General features: G+C 44.1%; 1 protein-coding gene across 23 annotated transcripts in view; it reads right to left on the bottom strand.

Moving 5' to 3' along the window:
- mical3a (microtubule associated monooxygenase, calponin and LIM domain containing 3a) overlaps nucleotides 1–22,159 on the bottom strand; it is a 73,814-nt gene extending 51,655 nt beyond the window's left edge. For 21 of the 23 annotated variants that reach the window (XM_030365177.1, XM_030365182.1, XM_030365181.1 and 18 more), the window contains exon 1: nucleotides 3,523–3,674. The gene's annotated coding sequence lies outside the window, so the exon portion shown is untranslated. Of the gene's footprint in view, nucleotides 1–3,522; nucleotides 3,675–5,836; nucleotides 6,031–21,876 lie in introns of those variants that run through there. The other 2 variants (XM_030365178.1, XM_030365179.1) reach the window with 2 other exon arrangements.
- Nucleotides 22,160–22,673: the final 514 nt, after the last annotated feature.

Here is a 22,673-nt window from a genome sequence, read left to right as displayed (position 1 = left end):
CTTTCTCACAAAACAAGGCATTTTGGGAGGGATGGGAATCACTAGTCTTATGTTCAATAATGTATTCATTCAGTTTATAGTCAACCTGAGAGGGATCTTATTTCAGCATATTAATGAGGCTTTTATCTTTCTTTGAAAAAAGCCAACTAGGAAGTTACTGGTGGAAACTGGCAAAAGGCATGGCACTATACCCACTGAGCTCCTCTGTTTTCAAAGGGCTGACAGCCTATTAGCAGGCTAGTTCTTTGGGAATAGAGTATTCCCCGTCTGAGAGAAATGGCCCTAAGGTGTCGTAAACTAATACCAGGAGAGATGTAAAATATTTCCTATCAGCGGGGAAAAAACGTTTCTGAAAGTGAAGCGACTTCAGACAGGTTGGTCTCACCACAATCCCGTGATGATGCCAATGTTGATGACATGTTTGTCATTTATAAAAGTAAGAGGAAAATGAGCAATAGATTAATGCAGTTTAGGATAGATTCAAATCAAGCAATACTAAGGCCAAATAAGACAACCTGAATTGTAGCAATATATCAATAGAAAAATACTAATTATGCATCAGGATTGATTAACCGATAATTTTAACAAAGTAAGGTACCTGGCCTGTTAATGCGGCCCTAATCTTTTAATACAATAAGTATTTAATGTGCCATGGTGTTGGATTTGGATAACGTTTTAAAATGCCAAAAGTTAATCATATAGATTATGTGCTACTACTACTACTACTACTAAAAATATGTATCGATAATAAACAAAAACAAATATTGCTTTTGCAGTTAATGCTCCATGGAGAGCATGGCAGAGCACAGCATGAGGCCGGGTTACTCACAATCTACTGTTCAAAGGTTAGCTGACTGGCTCAATGTAAACAGTCCAATTTGACTGGACTGAGGTATGCAGTTGTCACAGTGACCCACTGTGAGACCATGAGGTAGAATTAACAGAGCAGCCGTATTACTGTAAGATCTTGGTTGGTACACATGCAATGGGTTGGCACAAGTAAGGACAACTTCAACCATGTAGTGAACCAGTCATTTCCATTTATAAGGCTAGTCTCATAAACCCGGTGTTGTCAATACAAAGAATAGTTTTTTTTTTTTACAAAGATACTTGAGTATAATTTGGCTTAATATCTTTGAAAAAAAACAATTTAAAAGGGTGCACATTGTATTTTCCTTTGAGGCAAATGATGTTGCACATCCTAAGAGGCTACATTTCTAGGCGTCATCTGGACATACCAAAGCGAGTCGGTTGGCTCAATAAGGTGAATTCCTTGCGGTACTCGACTGTTTCAAAGTATAAACTTTGAACGCTTAACTGCTCACCATAAGAATCAAATTACAGACATGTATCCTTTTTAGGCCACAGAGCACATTGGACCTGGTCTACTAAAATTATACTTGTCACCTTCATTGTTGTCACTTCTGATGAGTCATGAATGGGTTAGGCTTAGGGATAGTTGGAAAAGGAGTGACATAATTTAATAACATTCAACCGCAGGGGCTGATTTTAAATAGCTTTCTTTCTTTCCTACCACCTTACCTCCTTCCTTTCACTTATGTGACCAAACATTGGAAAATCAACTTGTCATTGATCATGGAATCAATATAAGACAATATACACCCATCAACTAGGGATTTATTGGCATATTTAAACTCATATTTAGGATGCGAGTGTGGTACAATATAACTGGCATTGATTCAATGTGTTCATGATAAAGCATAGACTGATGAAGCACATACTTGCATACATATTTTCAGGGGAATAAGCTATCACATGGCATAAGCTCTGTCATAGCCACAATTAAAATGATTAAAATACAAACATGTATAATCTGATTCTATCAATTCACCTTAGTGAATGTGAAGAACTTTGAGCGGATGCCAGGAAAACCTGTCTTAGAACTAGTATGATATAAAACCTGTATGTGATTTCTGTGGGTAACTAACGGTTTGTATAAGTTAGGAAATTCTCCCTCTTCCTCTTCAATCCAATCTTCGAAAGCCAAGGACTATGGACCAGAAAGTACAACAGGTAGGACAGAGTCAGCACCAGTTTATCCTGAGAAAAACGTCACTCATTCGTTGGAATTGCTCTGTTTAATTGTCCCGTCATTGATGAGTCAGTCAGCAAGGACACTTACTATTCCACGTCCTCCTTTCCATATCCTATTCTCTTGGGAAGGAAACTGAGCTATGATAACAGAGGGAGCCACAAAGGGCTCAGCACTCCCAGCTAGCATCTGTCTTACTGCAGTCATTGACCTTCAGAGTCCATAGCATGAATAGTAGTATAGCATGAATGACTGGACGATTGGTAAATGTGAACAAGTGATGCTTGGGGGACTGCAGAAAACCATGTAACATCACAATATATCTAAAAGCCCTGGTGCAGACACAAAAGGAAAATACTTTTGTTCAGAGTGCCCATCAAGTCGAAACGTTATTGTTCCTTTTGACCTAAGGGTATTGTTGCCAAGTATTTGGTCCAATGTGGGTCAACTACAGTCAAAGGGCATTGTATTGCTGAGCATGCTACTAGACAACACAAGGAACACAAGCATCTATAGAAGACAGCATGCCTAAATAACGTCTTACAAAAACAAAGTAAAAAAGATGATAAACTCCGTAGCTAACCAGTTATGTTTTTAAAAGTGTCACTAAATTGTTTGTTTTATTTTGTTTTCAGGGTGAGCTGCAGAACATACAGATCAACTTTGACAGCGTTCAGTGAAATGTTACACAAGCAAATGGTCAACGACTACATATCTCAGTGTTTGATATAGAAGCCGAAATAAGGGCATAACTAACTCCACTCGTGTCAGAAGACACTCCAAACTCTTGTTATTCCATATTAAAAAACACAGCATCTACATCTACAAGTAAACTTATTTTCACTAGGCAATAAAAATATTTACGTACAATGCATTTCAGCAGCAACGAGATATATGAATACATAAGGCTGCAAACCTAGTGCATATGTCAAATGAGCTGTAGAACTCTGAAGACATCGATGACAACACTAGAAGGGTTGTCCGAGACAACTATTGCAGGTATTTTTTGTTTTGTTTTTTTCAATACACTGCAAGATGGCATGGTCAAATTGTTTCCCAGTAGGAAGACTTTATGATGAACACTATGCGCATCTTGAAACACAATTGCGATACGGGCAGAGCATGTAGACAACCTTAGCAATTTCGACTGATTATATCATTCAATTTAAAAATAGAAGATATCATAGTAGTGTGTCCGAGGACCTGCATTCATTCAAAGCACACACTGTGCTACAATCCACTGATCTTACAGGCTCGTCATTCGATCTATATAACACAATGCGCATTGGAAGAACGGATTAGCAATAAAAAAAACTTTGTCTGTAGTTTAATCCATAACAGCTAGTTTAATGTCGAGAGCCTTACCTAACGAGAACCACCAAAGCGTGACATTCCAAAACGTGCAAAGGGTACAGACCCTAAACCAAATCAAAAACGAACCAACCGCGCTCAAGATCGATATGTCTTACCTTTGAATCATGACATTAATACATCCACCGATCTCAATAGAAATTCCATTGCAGGTAAACAGGTTCACATATTATCCCGAATCTAACGTGTTATCTCGTCCTGTTCGAGAGTATTGCTAGTTTAGTCCTGCCAGGCCAGCCAGTCAGGGACTAGTAGGCGCAACTTGAAACTGACAGAGGGGATTCGGTCTGAACCATGTTGACTTACCGAGGGGGGGGGGGTTGCCACATTTGAAAACAAGAAAACCGTTTTGACAACACAAAAGTCAAACGATTAATGTAACGTATATCAGAAGAGTAGTAAAGACAATATTTTAATATAATTTAGCTTTATATCCAGTACTTTTGAATACTTTCAGCAACGCGTAAATCTCGATTACCCGCTGCTACTTGGTGTGAGTCTGCATGTTCTAACAGTTTAATTCGATTGGTCGCTTCAAAGGTGACGTTTACTGGATGGGAGTCTGCTTCTGCTACCAGTCGAAACATCAGCGTATATAATCATTCTTTATGGCTGAGCGACATAAAGTAAATGGTGTGGATAACATTATACCCCCCCGACCCCACTAATTGTATCTCCCTCCCTCTCACTCCCTCTTTACCAATGCAAACGTATGTACGAAATACTAATGATATTACCACTTTACCACCAACGACATCAACATCATCATAGTTATAAAATAGCGATGAGAAGATAAGATCTTCAACTATTCAGCCAAGAGGGGACATTTGGTTTTAACGGTTAAGCAAAAATCTGTATAAAAACACAATAATTAATACAAATAGGAATATTTCTATTCAACAATTGTTTCTGAACAAGAACATTATGCATATTGTATTAAAGATGAATGAACAAATCAGCCATATTATATGTTTTTACTGTGTAGATCAATATATATTGAATATATATTGAATATTTTCGCCAATCCTGCATATCACAAATGTGAATATACAATCTTTGTAACTGAATTTTTTAGGTTGTCTTGTAAGTCTAGCATTCATCATCACCACCACCAACGTACAGGCACATAAACAACCCACACTTGAATATCAAAGCCACTGTTGTACCAAATGTACCAACCAACTTGTGCACCACAACAGCATTCGAAATGTGAAAACTTGAGATAACATTTAGATATTATTAGGTTCTTATCTGTTCCTAAGTGAGCATTTCAGACGTCTGTCAGCAGCATCTGTGTCGAGAGGGTGTTGCATGCAGGGGTTGTGTCGTTGCTAAGAGGAGCCCCTCGGCCCTCCGTCTTTCCCCGACCGTTATCAACCTACTGTGGTCTACAGACTCGGTGGTCCACCTCCTCCACTCACACTTCACAGCAGGCAGGCACTCTAGGGTCCCGTCACATCATGACAGAGAGAACAACACTGCTTCAGAGAGAACAGACACGTACTGTACACTACTACCGAGATGCACAAGAAACACACGCACACACACAGATGGGAATTCTTCAACATGCTACCGTGTCAACTTCCACTTTTCAACCACATTCTCTCTTTAGACTAGGGTTGTGTGTTCCTTTGAAACACCTAGTCTATCAATATAAAGAAAAGCATGTAAGCTTGTAATTATGTCTTTGAGTACACTGTTAATAAAGCAATTTAATGTCTGAATATATGTGTTTCATTATGTCCTTATGTGTGGCATTTGACTGCGAAACGAAAACAATTGCGTGTAAAAACCACTGCTTACTAACAGCTTACGTCATCATCATAATACCATGTTCGGTAGTCGTTGAGCTTCAATTAGAAGCACCTGACCTAATTAAACAAACCGCAGGAGAGTGCAGGATGTCAGCTGATTCAAATCGAGAGAGGAATGAGAGCGAGAGACCAGGAGTGAGAGAGAGTCATTTAAAAATACGAAATGAAAAGGGAGCGCTTAGATGTTAGGAGAAAATCAGCCCACCATGTTCCCAACAAACAGTGTTCCAACCAGGGCTCCAAGCTTCTGTGACGTTACCAAACATCTCAAGGTTGAACCACACGCTGTGGTTCTGCCACCCCACCTCTGTGCCTGCCATTGATGTTTGTCAACAACCATTTGGACAGACGTGTGTGTGTGTGTGTGGACAGACAAAGGAGTGTCTAACCAAGGTGTGACACACACACGTGCTTCACACATGCCCGGCATAACAAAGGAACCCTGATGTCATTCATTCATGCAAAATGAATCAAAGAGCATGTGCTCTGCCACGCGTTGCATCATCAAACAACACGCATGACAATGGCTTGCAACTGACATTGACACTGTGGTGGTGATGAAGGTGTAGGATAAACAAAAAGGGGAAATATTACTCACCGACTAGACTGACAAAATAATAACAACCGGTAGCAGCTGGAAAATCAAGGTCCCTTGCTCCCTCTCTCTTTTTCTCTCGTTCTACCTGCTTTTCTTATTTTTGTCTTCAGTCTCTTTCTCTCATTCTCTATGGCTCTCCCTCTCCCTTCTTCTCCTCCTCCTCCTCCTCCTCCTCCTCCTTCTTTACCACAGCAAGATGCTGCCTGGACCAGCACATGTTGTCATAGCAACCGGGAGCCGACTGGGAGGTCTCACGTGACCACTAGACTCTCTGGGTGCTGATTGGTCAGGCACAGAGGAAGCGGGAGGAGGGAGGGGGAGGGGCTGCTGTGTGTGTGGGGGAGTCAGTGAGCCTCCCAGATGATGTGATGTCACATGCCCAGTGGCTCACAAAGGAAGGGAGGCTTGCACCGGCTGTCTGCAATAAATAAATAAATCCCTAAATAAATAAAGAAAAAAATATCAAGATAATAAAAAAATATCAAGATGGGAGTCAAATCCCCAAAGATAAATAAATATGGAGAGAAAGACACAGCCAGTTCAGAACGAGTAGACTTGGCTCAATTGACTGACTGACTGACTGACTGCATATGGTGTTCTTGAGCTGACTGGAGTGGACATTTGGCGCAGCTGTTTCCTGCTGCTCGCTCCGTGCTGTGATGCTGGCATCCGCCAAAGTGTGCCTAGGCAGCCCTCTCTAAGCCACCCAGGGCCCAGGATGCAGAAATTAAACAGCAGCCATACGCACCACACTAGAGCTGCCATATATGGCAGCTTGACCTGCTGGACCTACTACAGCAGTGCCTCTCTCTCCTACTTCAAGGTTATTTATAACTCAGCAGATTTGCTGCTGTGATTTCGCTGGAAGCTACGCACGTACACTTACAAATCATACGTTTGCTTTAAATGATCTATGTAACACTGGGAAACAATGTTGGGATGAGATTGCGCTATCTGAAGAGAGCCATGAATAAACAAACATAAACAAAACAAATTATTTGCCAGTATCTGAGCCCGATATACATCAATAACCTTTGCTTGGTCCAAAACAATGGAGGACTAAATACATATTCCTATTGCTCAAATTACTTATTTTACTCCCAATTCTACTTCTACTACAAATTCAACTTTTGACATAAAGGACTACTATTATCAGAACTGAGAAACCAGATAGTTTCATGTACAATCAACGAGGCACCCATTAATTCTAAATTAAGTTCTAAGTTAATTCTAATCTAAGTTATAAAGATGATTTGCACGCCAACAGAAAGAGAGAGAATAAATGGCCTGTGAAGAAGCCAACAAGGGAATGTGTAAAGGCAATGCCTAAAATCAGTCCATGTCTGATGTACTTCAGCTCTGCAGTCGATGACGTGTATACGATCCTGGTCCAGTTTTGTTTCCTCGGTTGTCATAGCAACATACACTGAGGGATGACAATAATCAGGATTCGAGCCACTCTGCCAAAAAAATGGGTGTGGTGACACTGTTGGCCTCTGCTGGGTCGTATAGCAGACATTTGCATTGTCGTATGCAGTGTTTTTAGTGGGCTCCAGAGACACAAGACAAACCAAAGAGGAATTTAGTGACGAGAAATGGGTGGTTCTGAGAACTCACCTAGTGCTGAACTCAGTGTTTCCCATCACACTGTAAAAAAAACACGCTTCTTGACCGTCGTTATCAGGCGGTAACCCTGCCGATGCTGTAACAGGGGAAGGCACTGAACTCAAGAGCAGAGCTGCTGTTTACAGTTTTTAATAATGTATGTTTATTTTTAGAATCGGTCCATAAACTCTCCGATGTACTTTTATCGTGCATTCCAAAACGCTTTGAGGTTGCATTTCTAAAATAATGATTTAGAAAACACATAGCACAACCAGTCCTTCCATTGTAGCACTTATAGGGTACTTATGTGTTGCACCAGATACCAGAAACCTTACAGAATCGAGTTATAGTTCAAACATACTGCGACTGCAGCCAGGGCTAATGTAGAATATAACCATTGCTCTTCCTTTAATAGCATAAGTGGGCAGAAGGAGGGTGAGAGATGTTAATAAAATATACAGGCCTGTCACAGGTGCCATCCGTTTTCACCCACACAGTGGAAAATATACATATATATAGTATCATTCATATTCAATGTGAGTTTAATTACCAATGTCAGGGCAAAATGACTTCGATATGAGTTATTGTGATATTTGGAGCCTGTCATTGGCTGCTGCCCAAATTCACAGCTAATTAACATATACTTGCCCCGCCACTGTAGACAGAGAAGTGTGGAGAAGATATTAGCAGTGGTATTAATCTGCAATCTTGTCCTGCTCATCGCATGCTATCAGCCACCTTTAACGGATCACTGAAGACAACGTACTGAGAGACAGAGAGAGAGAGCGAGAGCGAGAGCGAGAGCGAGAGAGAGAGAGAGAGCTATGATATTAAACAGGCATAAGAAATAGAGACAAATATGAACATGGCAGGCTCCATGCTCTAATGAATTTTCCTTGAGCATAGAACAGCATACCATAATGTAAACACAAATGACTAATTATATAGGCCTAAGCAGTCCAATCAGATCCGCGTTCCCCTCTGTCTGTATTCTACATGCTGGTCATGAACCACATAGTCCCTTATTGAGGTCATACAAAAGGAATGAGAGACACTACAGCTTAATATGCGGCCTCTTACAAGTGCTGAGCTTACATTTTGCTTGCACAAAGTAATTGCACACAAGCATGGATATGTTCATAATGTCACCGTGTGGACCAACTGGTTTTCTTGTGACACGGTGGTTTCTCTTTCCAGTTCCACCACTGAAAGGATTATGTCATGGTTTTTGATTTGGTTTAGTTCCAAATCCTATTCCTATTCCCTTCTGTTTGTTATGTATGGCATTGGATATCCAACGTGACATCTGGATACTGGGTGAACCAACCGTAAGACAAAGAAGAGTTTTATTTAATCTTCTTTTTTAAGTGAACAGATACAGGGCACCGGTAAAGGCGGGTTAAGGTATTAGACAAAACAGAAAATTGAAAAAGCAGCGCTTCAGTATTTCGGGGTAACATGAGCCCAGGCACTGCTGTAACCTGAACGTTTAATTTCCTCCAGTATGAGGAGGGCTCACTATGCAAAAGCATAGCTGTGTAAACCAACCCCGGTCTGATTTTGCCCCTGCTCCCCACAAGGTACTAGACCGCCCTTCAGCTGGGTGGGAAAGCAGAGATAGAAGGAAAGAGCCAAAGAAAGAAAGAAGAAAATGCATAAAGAAAGAATGAGAGAAAGAAAGGGGAAAACACAAGAAGAGAAAAGAAGCGTATAGTCAGAAAGACAAACAAAGAGCCCAGGACCAGAGTGTCTGTGTCTGTGGCTGTGGTCAGTGGGAGCCTGTTTAAATATAAGTGTGTGTGTCCAGGAGACCCAGGGTTCGTGTGAGGGCTGAGACAGCAGAGATGGTCAGGGTGCGACCGCGCAGAACTCAGCCTCTCACACCATGACCCTCTGTGTCTGTGAACGATATGACCTGCACTAAAACAGTATAATTATGCAGAATTCCGCCATGTCTATAAATAACAGGAACACAAGCATGTTTCAGGGTTGAACAAAAGAAGTAACCCAAAAAGTGCCCCGGTCACACTATAAGGCAGTGCTGCTTTCCGTGAGAGAAATGCAACTACTTCAACAGCTTTTCCAAATTGTTTATAATTAGATTGATATTACTTTGAGCTTATTACTTATAATTCATTCATGCTTTTATCCGCACTGTTCCAAGAAGCCTGGGCTTTAGCATGTCATTTCGATAAATGATATATGATAGGTAGGCTACATAACAATATCAACTTTAAACTCAGAAAACATGACTATTGTATAGGATAATATAATATATTTGTTTTAATCATATCGTATTACTTTCGGGATCCCTCCTGTGCACCCAGCTTATGCACTGTTGCTCATATGTTTAGACAATACTATATAGATCATGTAGACACAAGCCCTGCCTAAGATGAAGCATTTGCTCAGCAGCTTGGCTGATAGACAAACAGGCTTGTATTAATTAAATGAAGAGGCCCTCTCTCTCTCTCTCTTTCTTGATATCACATGCTGGCTGCCTCTCTCTTTTTCTTTGCTTCTCTCATGTGGAGGAGAGAAAGGGCAGCGCAGCCTTGGTGGGATTTATGGAGGCCAGAAGTCTCTTTATAACGGTGGGGGCAGTGGGGCATGTTAAATACCAGTTTCGACCACCCCACAATGTCCACAGTAGGTCCTGTGCTGAGGAGCAATTAAAGCTTTGAATTAGCCTCTTATCATGGTGTGCTACGCTTCAACCAGACATCTGTGTTTGAATTGGCCCCTATGATCCAGGTTCATGTTTGTGTTAATCGATGCCTGAATGGCACTAGATTAGATCATCCATTAGCGTCAAGTATGTCAGCTTCCATGGCAACTAGAGATTCTTCCCTTCCCTACTTTGAACAGTGTGAGTCTCCTGCATCTCTGTTTGGTTTAGTTCCAACAAGCATGATGCATGGAGCCATGCATGAAGAGATGAGACAAGTCCTACCCCTTAGCGTGCCCTGGGGGGAATGCCGGAGCATGGGATCAGTTAAGGCGACAAATACGGATGACGTCAAACTCGGGAGCACCTTCAATCGATCATGTATCATTACGATACCATGATCACAGCCCTAATACAGGTCTAAGCCACCTTATATTCCTAGCACAAGACACACTAACCCTATTATAACCTCATCTGATCTTAATAGGATCTGAGAGCGGGCAATTAGTGTTATGTCATAGGTTTATGTATGTCATAGGTGCCCTGTATGAAAGTCAAGTTAATTATTCCATATAGACGTTATGAAGGCCATGTGTTTTCTCGTGGCAAATACCCAAACACCCTTCATGCATAATGATGAGCATCACAATCCCACCTTGCATGAACACTTTGCTCATTCTGAGATTGTTAAAGCGCTCGTATTAAGGGTTATGGTTATGCAATGGTGGCCTCGCCACGCTTAACTAGACATGCTTGTCTTCTGGTCATTTCTGATGGTTTCTGATTGTGAAATACTTTGTTGTGTCAAGCTCTATCAGAGAGGAGTGTTGAGTTCCTAACCCTGGTAGTGATGATGCAGTGATGCAGTCTAATGCTCAATCTGCTGAGTCTAATAGTGTGTCCTTGAAAACAGCTTTTAATTGCATTTTACAACACTGCCAAGCTGCTCACTCTCGCTCTCGCTCTCCATCTTTCTTGCTTTGTCACTTTCTCTCTCTGCCCCACTTTTCCTTAATCTGTCCTTATTTCCCTTTGCTGCCTACCTCTTGTTATTTCCCTTTAACTCTCTCGTATCCAGCCATTTCTTCTCTCCCCCTCTCTTACTTTCTCCACCCCTTTACCTCTTTCCGAAGTCTCTTGGAAAATGCTGTCTCAATGCTGTGTTATCAGGCACTAAGGGACAGGCAAATAGGCCACATAACTACTGCTGCTGTAATCAGTGGTCTGTGGACACGATCCTAAGCATGAGCTGTTTGAATATAACCTCCGAGACCATGCAGGACATGCAGGTCTTCAATTTCACCCAAGACGCAAAACCTCTGCAAGACAGAACCAAAACCTATTAATGAGAGACCAAAAACCGCTGCAAGAGAGACCCAACACCTCTGCAAGAGAGATACAACCCCTCTGCAAGAATGACCAAAAACCTCTGAAAGAGATACAACCCCTCTGCAAGAGAGAACCAAAACCTCTGCAAGAGAGACCCAACACCTCTAAAAAAGATCAGCACTGAGAAAATAAAAATGGCCAATAGGATTCCCCACAAAACAGCACACTTCCATTCTTAGATGTCTGCACATCTGTTGCACTTCACATTTGATATGCCGAGTTGATGTCCACCATGTTAAAAGGTCACCTGACAATGGTGTACATTCAACTGCAAAGGAGCTCTCAGCACCGCATTCCAACTTTGCATTTCTTCAAACAGTGGCACAGAGGGAGGTCCTGGTCTATGTCTTGGTTTTCAAAATGATACACAGCGGCCATGACAGTCGATGTCAGGAGAACCAAGGACATAAACTAATACCACTCTGTTGTGGAAGTCACACACCGATGACACGGCACGCTCGCTCTGCTACGGCAGTACACGCAGATACATGTTACCAACACACCTGTAGGACTCTTGCCTGTTTCCCATTGGAGATCTAAACGTACATGCCAGCTGTCTGTGTTATCTAAATCTCTCTTATCTCGTACCTACAACCTTAAAACTTGCCATTAGGAATTCCCCAAAGATATTACGCTTTAGATTGGGACTTCCTTATCTCTCTAGACCCTCGTCAGTTCCTCAAGCCTGAATCAATACGACTTGCAGACTGAATTGCTTCTATGTGCTTTTGTACTAACATAGGCGGGCCAAAAAAAGTATCTATCCCTGAGGGCAATGGCTTTCTCCTTGAAGTGTCTTTAGTGGTTCTCCAGAATAGTTTGGCTCCTCGTCACACTGTGGCTGAGATTTACTTCCTGGAAGTCCATTTCAGGACAGCCGCCGGTGGCAAGGGTGCGTGGGAGGAGGGGGGGAACAACATTTCAAGATTCAGTTTTATCTTGAGAGACATCCTTATAATTCAAAACGCACAACTGCTGCAGATCGTAGTTCAGTTTTGTCTGGATACAGGACTGAAGATGAGATCAGAGATTTAAATGAAGATTATAACATCAAGGAAATTCCTAAAGTGGAGAAGGGGACAGCTCTCTATAAACCCCTCGGGCTTGCGTTTTCTTTGCTGCATTGCATCAGGCAGCGCAGCCATTTTGACAACGCCAAAAGCTGAAGACGACAATTATGGCCGAGGCGAATGTTAATCCCTAGACAAACACACAGCCACCACACACATACACACCTACACACCCGCTCAAACACACTCCTACAAATACATTCGTCCTTTTTGTTTTCTTCCGGAGCTTCAGACCGTCCGGTGGGTGCCGGTGGTGAAGGTGAAACGCACCACTGTGGTAGCGCAGCTGGTTCAATATTGTGACATGTGATCTAAGGCTGGCACAAAGAGGCCCTTTAAACAAGAACTGGGACACAAAAGCCTGGGAGAACGGGGCGCTCATCCCGTAGCTATGCTGCTGACCCCACAGCTCACAAGGTGCACACACACACAGGCACGCACACACACACACACGCACACACACGCACACACACACGCACACAGGCTCTCTTGCACTGATACACAAGACAAACGATAAGCTACGCTGCTGACCCCACAGCTCACAAGGTGCACACACACACACACACACACACACACACACACACACACACACACACACACACACAAACACATGCAGGCCCATGAACACACACATGCATGCCCACACACATACATGCCCAAACAGACAAGACCCCACTTGCATGAGACACACACACACACACCCACACACACAGACATGTGTTGGTTCAACAAATATCTTCCAGCTCTGCAATATTTGAGTTATTTATATCCCACAGTTGTTATATGTGTATAACTAGAGACACTGAAAGGAGTTGTGTTATCTTTTGCGCATGGTACCCCACAAAGCACCATGCAGGGCAGTTCTGACATGTATCGTTTGGGAATGTTACAAAGTATGTCACACACTTTGAGAGCCCGCTACTGTCCCCGTCTAATCCTCCATTACGGCTGAACACACAGGATCAGCAGTAGATGCATTACCCACACAAACCTTGTGTTGAATAAACATTACGTAGGCCAGAAAACTCCTAACAAAAGGGAGAAGTGAACGCTTTATCTCGCAAGTCAGAGGACAGGACTGCTTTTGTCTTGTCGCCCGCTCTCTCTCTCGCTCTCTGTATCTCTCCATCTCTCTGCCGTTCTACCCCTCGCTGGCAAGACGCTCTGATAGTACGTGCGCCCTGGTAACTCTCACAGCGGTGGCGTTTTTCCTCGCCTATGTCACTGGCATGGATTGTGCATCAGGAGAGGAAAAATACACAGTCCAGGCCTTCAGCGCAGAGCTCCCGGCAGGATCCCACAGTCCAGGTCCGTCAGGAAGGCCATAGCCAATGAGAAGGACCTGAGGGGCCTGAAGGAGGAACTCACAGTGTTTTCAAGAAGGAAGGAAAAATAAAACCCAGAGAGACATTCAAGGAGTTCAAAGTATTATGAAGCACTCCATCTCTATCCCCTAGTTCACACCCTCATGACGTGAGAGAAAGCCTTCCAGGGAAACAAGTTGGAACTGCCAACAGTCGCTGCTAATTATGCATAAGTGGCTGACAAGTATGAAATTACCATTCCGCTGTTTTTTATTCAGTTGTTAAAGGAAGGCTGGGTTATTTTTATGACAAGAATGATCTCGATCAAATTATGCTCTTTGTGCATGACCACTGACATTTGCAAACTATTTATAACGCTTGTCCAGAGCTTAAACACACAACATGAACGGTATTTAAAAGTGGAGTACCGCATTGAGCCACACCAGGGATGACATGTGTGCTAGAGGTTGCGCAATCACCGATGTACACCAAGCGCTCTGTAAGCACGTGGACTAACCGCACCGCGACGTCAGTGTGGCTAAAAGTATCTTAATTGTGCAAATGAAAAACAGACCTGCAAGGAATGAAACAAACATAACGTCACATTGCAGCTATTCTGATAATGTGAGCATTGAGGTATGACCTCACACACCAGAAGGCCCTTCTTATGTATGTGTCACTACATGTTTCATCCTGTCTCATCGACGCTGTGTAACAGAATTTATTCAAGATATTTAATAACACATTGGCTTTAATCGACCACGCTAACATGTGGGGTACCGGTACTTTAAATATCAGCCAGGGCTTATTAAAGACATCCTAACAACCATTTTCTTTCCGGAGCCGAGAAGCAGAGAAAGTCAAGACAGCGATGGAGAAGTCACACTGATTAATGTTTGTCTATCACCTGTCTCGTAATTACAGGGTTGCAATAGAGGTTGATTGAAAGAGCACCAATAGCCCTGTCAATTCTCCGCGATTGTGACATAGGTATGATATTGATGTATTGATATTAACCCATCCACTTCCCTCTAGACCTTGAGCAGTAAAACAAAAAACAAAACAACAACAGAAATGCAGCCTCAGCCCGTACTGACACATAGCTAGATTGAATAGGTGGCACATGATTGCAGTAGTATCTCTTATAAAAGCTGGGCACCGCCCATCAAAACACTAATCCCCGTAACAACCAGTTCGACCTTCCTCTTCCTCCTCTCCTAGCCAGGGTGCGGAGCCGCGGGGCTGGGACACTTCAGGGGCTTCTGAAGTCAGGCTAGTCTATTTTGCAGCGTGATTCAACACATCCCCATGGTAACTACTCTCCCTGGGACACAGCCCCTGTCAGCAGCTCATCTCTGTGTGGCTGGTAGAGGGTGGAGGGGGAGGGGGGAGGGGGGTTAGCGGCTGTCTGGCTGTATAGCTGCTGCATCATTTATAATTCCATGTCTCCGTTTCTTCTATGACCTTTACACAGGCAGTAAAGGGGGGACGGACAAATAGGTAGACACTCACTCAAGAGAACATGCACACACACAAAAAGAGCCTGTGACCGCACCCAATACTGACATGCTATAAGTAAACAAGATGCATTGCATGAATTCTGAATCCGACTCAACACGTGATCGGTTGGCGTTTAAAAACTTGACTTCAGCTGACCTGGACTGAAGCTGTGCAAGCCGAAGGCGTTTAAACTAACGCAAACAACACAAAAGATTCCACTGCACATGTTATGCTGTTCTCTGCCCTGTGGAGTTCCTGTACAAGAAGGTGCTAGAGAGAGCCGAGTTCTCCCCTGTGTTGAAACTGCAAGAAATCCTCCAACCCACTGGCCCAGCGGGCACAGCCAAACGTGTAATCCAGTTGTCAGAGAAATCACCTCCCTATACAGTGGCACATTCCTGGAGGAACCACCAGGCTCCCGCTGTCTGTGTTGATGCTTGCAAATAGAATGGCCTCAAAATAGAAACACATGCTAAAGAAACACGTAAAGGAATGATCTACACATTCTGCAGGAAACTACTCTAAAACGGAAATCTACAGCACATCTTACTAATAATTTGATATGACGGAGACATGGAATATACAAACTTTGAAGGGATTTTAAAAATCAAGGCGCTCGATACAATTTCTCGAGTTTCTGCCCTGCTGACTTTTAATAGCGTTTTCTTCAATGATTTGAGTGCACTCAGTCGATGCAACACGACATTTATGTGTGGTGGAATCTGAGTTTGCTTCCTCGGTGCCATGTAGGAGTTAAATTCAAATAAATCAACTAAATCCCCCCCCTGCAATGCGTAACTTGATGTTGATCTTTCTCCTTAAAAAGGCTTTTGCCATTCTTTGCCTGAAAACCGATCCTGTGATGATGCAGCAGTTTGTATTCAGGCCCCGGAGTGTGGTGATTTGTGGTGTCTGAGCCGTTTAAATGCTACATGTTGAGCATCGCTGCTGGCGTGTTCCTATGTGAAGCCCCTCTTCGAGGTTAAGGGGTGTCCCTGGTTGTAGTGTAACCGACACCCCGTCTGCTCGACAAGTGATCCCTGTGGGATTGAGGCAGAAAAGTAGGGAAGACAGCTGCACTGTTGCACTGTGGGTAAACGTTCCACATGCGTGTGTCTGTGTGTGATGTGTGTACAAGTGAGTCAGATATAGGGAGATACTGTGTGTGAGTGAGTGAGTGACTTACTGACTGACTGAGTGTGTGTGTGTGTGTGTGTATGTGTGTGTGTATGTGTGCACTTGTGTGTGTGCTGTGTGTATGTGAGCAAGCGGTGGCTGTATGTGTTCCTAGGCGTACACCTGCTCTTGCCTTAGCTCCAATCACCCCCTCTCTGTCTGTCTGTGCACACTTGAAGGTGTGTCTGTGTGTACACTGGGAGGTGAGAAAAGCTCCGTTTCCTGTTTATCTACTCATCTCCACGGCCACATCCTGATACTCAAACATCCCGGTTTTCTGACACGTTGGGTCTGCAATAAGAGGTAATTACACTAAATATAAATAAGCGTTTTGGCAAAAGTATCTCAGGCTTCAACTGTTAATTGGATAATTTGCCTATATAACACACTGTCAAGCATCTAATTGAACATTTATTGGATCGGCCTTCATTCGTTGGACAATATTTCAAGCAGGTATACCCAGCCACGTGAAATGCATGATCGTCGCACACACAAGTGTACACACGGAGCGTAACCATGGTAGCTACGGCTGTCTCTATGTTCTCATCTTGCAATCGGAGCAAATCAAAAACACATTGCAGACAAACGAGGCAAAGGCACTGGGACAAGTGGGCAGTAGCACAACAAATCTGACAAAACCACTTTATGTTGGAACCATCCAAAATATCATGGACAAGTTCTACCACACCAGTCCAAGTGGTGATCTAAACGGTACCAGATGCTCCTGCTTGTCTATCATGAAGAAGGGGGTTTGAGAGAGAAACTCAGAGAATGGATAACAGCTCATGCTGGATTGAGCATGGAACAGACCCATCCTTGCGCGAGGCCCTGCGTATGCTGGGTTCATAGTTCAACACGTGTCATCCGTTGAATCAGGGGTCATGGTGGGGGTCATGGCGGAGATTGGAACCTAAGCAGTTCTCAGCAGGAAACCAGACACTGAAGCCAAGACGGTAATCAGGTTGGTGATTTAATCAGGCAGGTGATTATATAGTGCCCTGTGTTTTCATGAAACTTAGCGAAGATATACCTGAACAGGCTTCGGCCTGAGGTTAGTTTGGCATGTCCAATCTTGCATTCATCATGTGTTGCGATCCCTTCACAATGTAGAGTAGCCAGTACCACATTTGGCTACTTGACTACCTAGAGCCTAAACATACAGTAGGTTGGTTAAAGATTTTCCACAGTATTTTTCATCAGCATCGCTGACAACTAAGTGTTCCTCATTCTGGGGCTCCTGGGAATAGTGAGGAGGACAAATGCACAGCACATAGGTCACACTTTGCTGCACAGCCAAATAAAGATGTTCCCAGTGACAAAGCTGAAACAACAGGATGTAAATCAATCACTGGATGCTTCTCCTCATTCTGTCCGTTCAGATTGCGCAGGGCCATTGGACTATCTTCTCGTGAGGATACCTTGCCCAATGCAAAATTCTCTATGAGAACTATAAGATAAAATGGCAAAGAATCCACCCAAACTGTATAGTTTGGGTATATAATTACCACTTTTGGGGTAAATATGCTACCCAACATTGGATCGCTATAGCAGCAAAGTTGCTAATCAACTGAGTTGGTCCTAACCCCAACTCTGGCTGTGGTAAACTGAGAAACCACTGGTGTGCAAAATATCACCATGGTTCCCAGACACGGAGGGAAAACAAAATTATAAGCAACCGGCAAGAATCGCATGGTGAAGCCAAAATCAAAAGTAAACCGGCAAAAAGCCAAATGGAACATGAGATGACCTTAGCAATGGATTGGGCATCACATGGCCATATAAAGGCTGAAGCCATCATTTGAATAGCCCTCACCTGCTGGCTCCATTCCCGCTATAACCGCTTTAAGCTCTTCTGCTTAAGATGGCTTCCCGGACCGGCACCTCTAAGGTAGATAAACAAACCGACTGACACTGATCCGAGAGGAAGAAACTGACGACAGGGTTCAATGAATCAATGCGAATCCATCCCCTTCCTCTGCACCCACGGTGTGTGTGTGTGTGTGTGTTTGTGTGTCTATATGCTTAGGCCAGCTCACTGCAGTGAGCTGATGTCAGCAGAGCATCTTGGCTCCGAGGGACTCAAGGACCCACGCCAGCAGTAAACCAAGCCGTGGGTGGTTGACTGCACTGGATGCATGTGGCCAGGCAGAAGCTCACCTCCTTTTTCTAAATCTGCACTTTTTCACGCATCTTGAGTGCAATGGAACTGGACTGGTGTCCGTTTGCGATGTGGAGGACGGTGGACTATAATGGGTTTTATAAAAGAAATGGAATATGATATTAAGAACCCAATCTGAGATGCCAGACCTTGCAACCAACCGTTGGGAGAGCTCTCTGAAATGTTCAATGTTTCCCTCAGAGAAAAAGCTCTTTCCTGCCCTCTCCGGATGTGTCAAGGTGGGACAGATTAATAATACATTAGAATTTGTGTACTGACGTAATTAGATATGATTCTCGGTAAATGATGTACAAATGATCAATGTTAGTTGACTAAGGTTACACGCACACACAGACACATACAGACAGACTGACAGACACAGACATATTTACACACACAAACACAAACACATACACACACACACACCCATACACACACACACACAAACACACACACACACACAGACCATCTGTCCGGCCTGAGCCTTTCGAAGAAAAAATAGCTTCATGAGATTATCGACTAATTGTCATTTGGACGTTGAGTGGAACGGTAAGATGGAGGGCTCCCCTCTTGAGTGCATTACTTTGCCCATATATACAGTTGTAGGAACACTATGATCCATACAGGAACATTTCCCATGAGCCGAAAGAACACCGCCCATTGTCTGGCTGTTCCCAAATAATTAGATGAACAAAAAATTCACTCAAAGCCACAAAAATGAACACCATAACATTGACACGCAGATAGGTGGAGACAGACGCATCTCTCTTTCTAACCATTTCCCACACACACACACACACACAGAAAAACACACTTACACACACACACACACGCACGCACGCACGCACGCACGCACACACACACACACACACACACACACAAACTCTTTAATGTTTCTGTGTGTTTCAACACAAGCAAACCATGAAGAATGAAAGCTCTTCAGAGAGATGTCCTGTATGCGACCTGTTGGAAGGTCTAATTCAGTTCCAAGCCAAGATGAACAACTCACACACTGCTATGTCCACAGAACAGGCTGGCCTGTTAACATGCTGTTGGGACACACCAGAGCAGCTCAGCTTCTGAAAATACATCACACTTTATTCTCATGCTCATTGTGAACTGAGGGCTCAACGAACACTTCAAAATAGCTTTATTAGCATGGAAACACAGACAGGATCACGCCTATGGTTAAATTCAAAGTGAGTCACCCAGAATTAAATCACCAGTTAGTCACCCGGCTTTTGCTGAAATCTTTTATGTGTAAAAAACACATATTACATAAATCGTCTCGTTTTCAGTTATAGCATCGCAATGTGTGCTGAGCGCCAGGAAGAACAAGCAGAAGCAGCTGACGGGTAGGACGGGTGCGTGAAGTGGGTGTGAGCAAGGTGGGGGGGCATCTCCTTAATGAATGACAGCCTTTCACCTCCCTCATAAACACATCACATGAGAGCTGCCTCCTACTTGCCTCCAGCAATCAGCACAGCACAGCACAATGGCATACAATGTCACACATTGTTTCCTCCGCCACTGAAGGTGCAAGTGGGACGGAGATAGGGAAAGAGAGAGACAGAGACGGGAGACAGTCAGAAATGGAAAGAGGGGAGCGGGAGGGAAGAACAGCAAGAGAGAAAGAGAGTGCGAGATAGACACTGAACAGTGTTACAAAACCTGCATAAACATAAAAAGGTTTTGCCTTTTCCATCTCGTACCATTTTAGTAAGTACTAAGTAGGTTAAAGTGCTACTCTAGGAGATAGCACTGGCCTGTGAAAGGCTGCAGGGTGTAGGAGAGGCACTAGCCTTTAGCAACAACGACACAACTGCAACCAGACAACACGTTTCCCCTTTCGTTTAACGTAACCTTCACCCCACCACTGCAGTCTCTCTCTGTTATGAAAACACAGACCACCCTAAGGGTCCATGCTTTCCCCTACACAGAGTCAAGAGTGTGTGTGTGTGTGTGTGTGTGTGGGTGCGTGTATGTGTGTGCGCATGTGTGCTTGTGTGAGGTATTCTTAACTACGATCCTTTCCAAGTGTTTAGTGTCAGTGGCCGATCACTGAACTCAAGATTAGCTTAGCAGAAACGTAGCCATCTCTCTCCTTCCCCGCATTCTCCCATTCTCTCTCAGCCTGATGACGGCGTCCCACGTCAGACCGAGGAAGGAGAAAACTAACCGCTTACAGCGCAGATAACGTGCCCTCGGTGCCTGGTGCTCAGGGGCAGATGTGATGATGTCACACCATGATAATGTAGAACTTCCCCCTCGCAGCCCTCCCTCTCTATTGCACTCTGCATCTCTCTATCAGACCATGTGTGTGTCTGTGTAACTACATGCATGCCTGTGCTCTCTCGTTACCGCCTTGCAGCACTCAACGGCGTTTCACAACGCCGGTATTCAGCCAACTCTAATGGCATAAGCATACAACTGGCAGGGAGGTCAAATAGTGACGTTCTTTCAGCCTGCCTGTTTGGTGGCAGCAGCGCCGGCCAGAGACTTCAAGCCTGAACACTCAATACTGCAGGTGTTCTGCATCAAGAGTCCCTATTGGCCAGCCAGGAATAGCCTGCTGTCATTGGCCACACTGCTGTCCATGCCGGTAAACAAATAAGGCGAACACCATGTTTTCTTACGTGCTGAGCGAGTCTCAAGGTGTGTTTACCGCAGCTATGAACGTGGTAAAAATGGAAATCATCGTTATCACGACTACCATGTTGTGCCAGAATGAGTGGTTATCCATTGATTAAATAATGATTACAGTATGATTAAATAATCGGCAGGCAGTCCTTCACACACTAACTTCTTATGCATGGCGCAGTATGACACCCACAATCCCGAGTTCGGGAGATGAATACATTCCTTAGTTTTGACATTCATGGCAATGTTGCAATATTATAATAACCCACACACATACACGTAAATCTACACAGCAACACACACACACAATGACACACACACCACCCACACACACATATCTTCACATCAACATGCACCCTCACTCACATAGCAACACATCAACACACAAACAATCCCAGACAGACAGAAACACATGCACACATTGACATTCACGCACTAGAAAACCTTGAGTATTTCACACCGACACGGGCAACAACAACAAATAGCCAGGGAATTGACACGTGAGACGACAAAGCCTCCAGCGTACTCACGAGAAAACACATCCAGCTATCTCCTTTCATCTGTCCTCTGCTTCCAATGGCAACACGACTTCAACTGCTGGGCTGTTACCCCTTCAGCCACACGCACAGCAGATTGACAGCGATAGAGAAACAGGCAGATCTGCAGTGTTGGAACTCTGTCAGTGAGCTTACGCCTCTGTGTGCATGACTGTATGTGTGTGTGTGTGTGCGTCTGTGTGTGGGTCTGCCCCTACTCTCTCCTCCCCTTTCTCTCTCTCTCTCTCTGTCTCTCCACCCTCACTCGCTCACATTTTCCAAGGTCAGTGGACTGAGCAGCCTGCTGTAGCTGAAGGCTCCTCCCTCCTGCTCCGTGTACCATTGCACCGGCTCCCCCCCGCCCGCCACCATAAACGTCCTAGTCCCCCCCCCCCCCCCCACCCCTTCCCACTCCTGTTCCCTTCTCTCTCTCTCTCTCTTTGCGCTCAGACCGTTAATTACCATCATGATCCAGATTAACTCCTGGGTGTGGGCTCTGTTGTTGTACAAGTGTGCCGGTCTGGACGGAGCTGCGCCACCGGCCTGAACACACACACACACACCACACACACACACACACACACACACACACACACACACACACACACACACACACACACACACACACACACACACACACACACACACACACACACACACACACACACACACACACGTGCAGAAACACACATGCACAGAGAGACACACAGACCCGGGCACACACAGAGACACATACACAGGGATTAGAGTCTAGACGGTCAGAGCCCAGGTGAAGGGGCAGCTAGGCAACG

This window comes from Gadus morhua, chromosome 9 (assembly GCF_902167405.1).
Source record: "Gadus morhua chromosome 9, gadMor3.0, whole genome shotgun sequence".
Classification (NCBI taxonomy): Eukaryota; Metazoa; Chordata; class Actinopteri; order Gadiformes; family Gadidae; genus Gadus; species Gadus morhua.
Note: the sequence above shows the minus strand (reverse complement) of the source record. Positions and strands in the feature narration are given on the sequence as shown.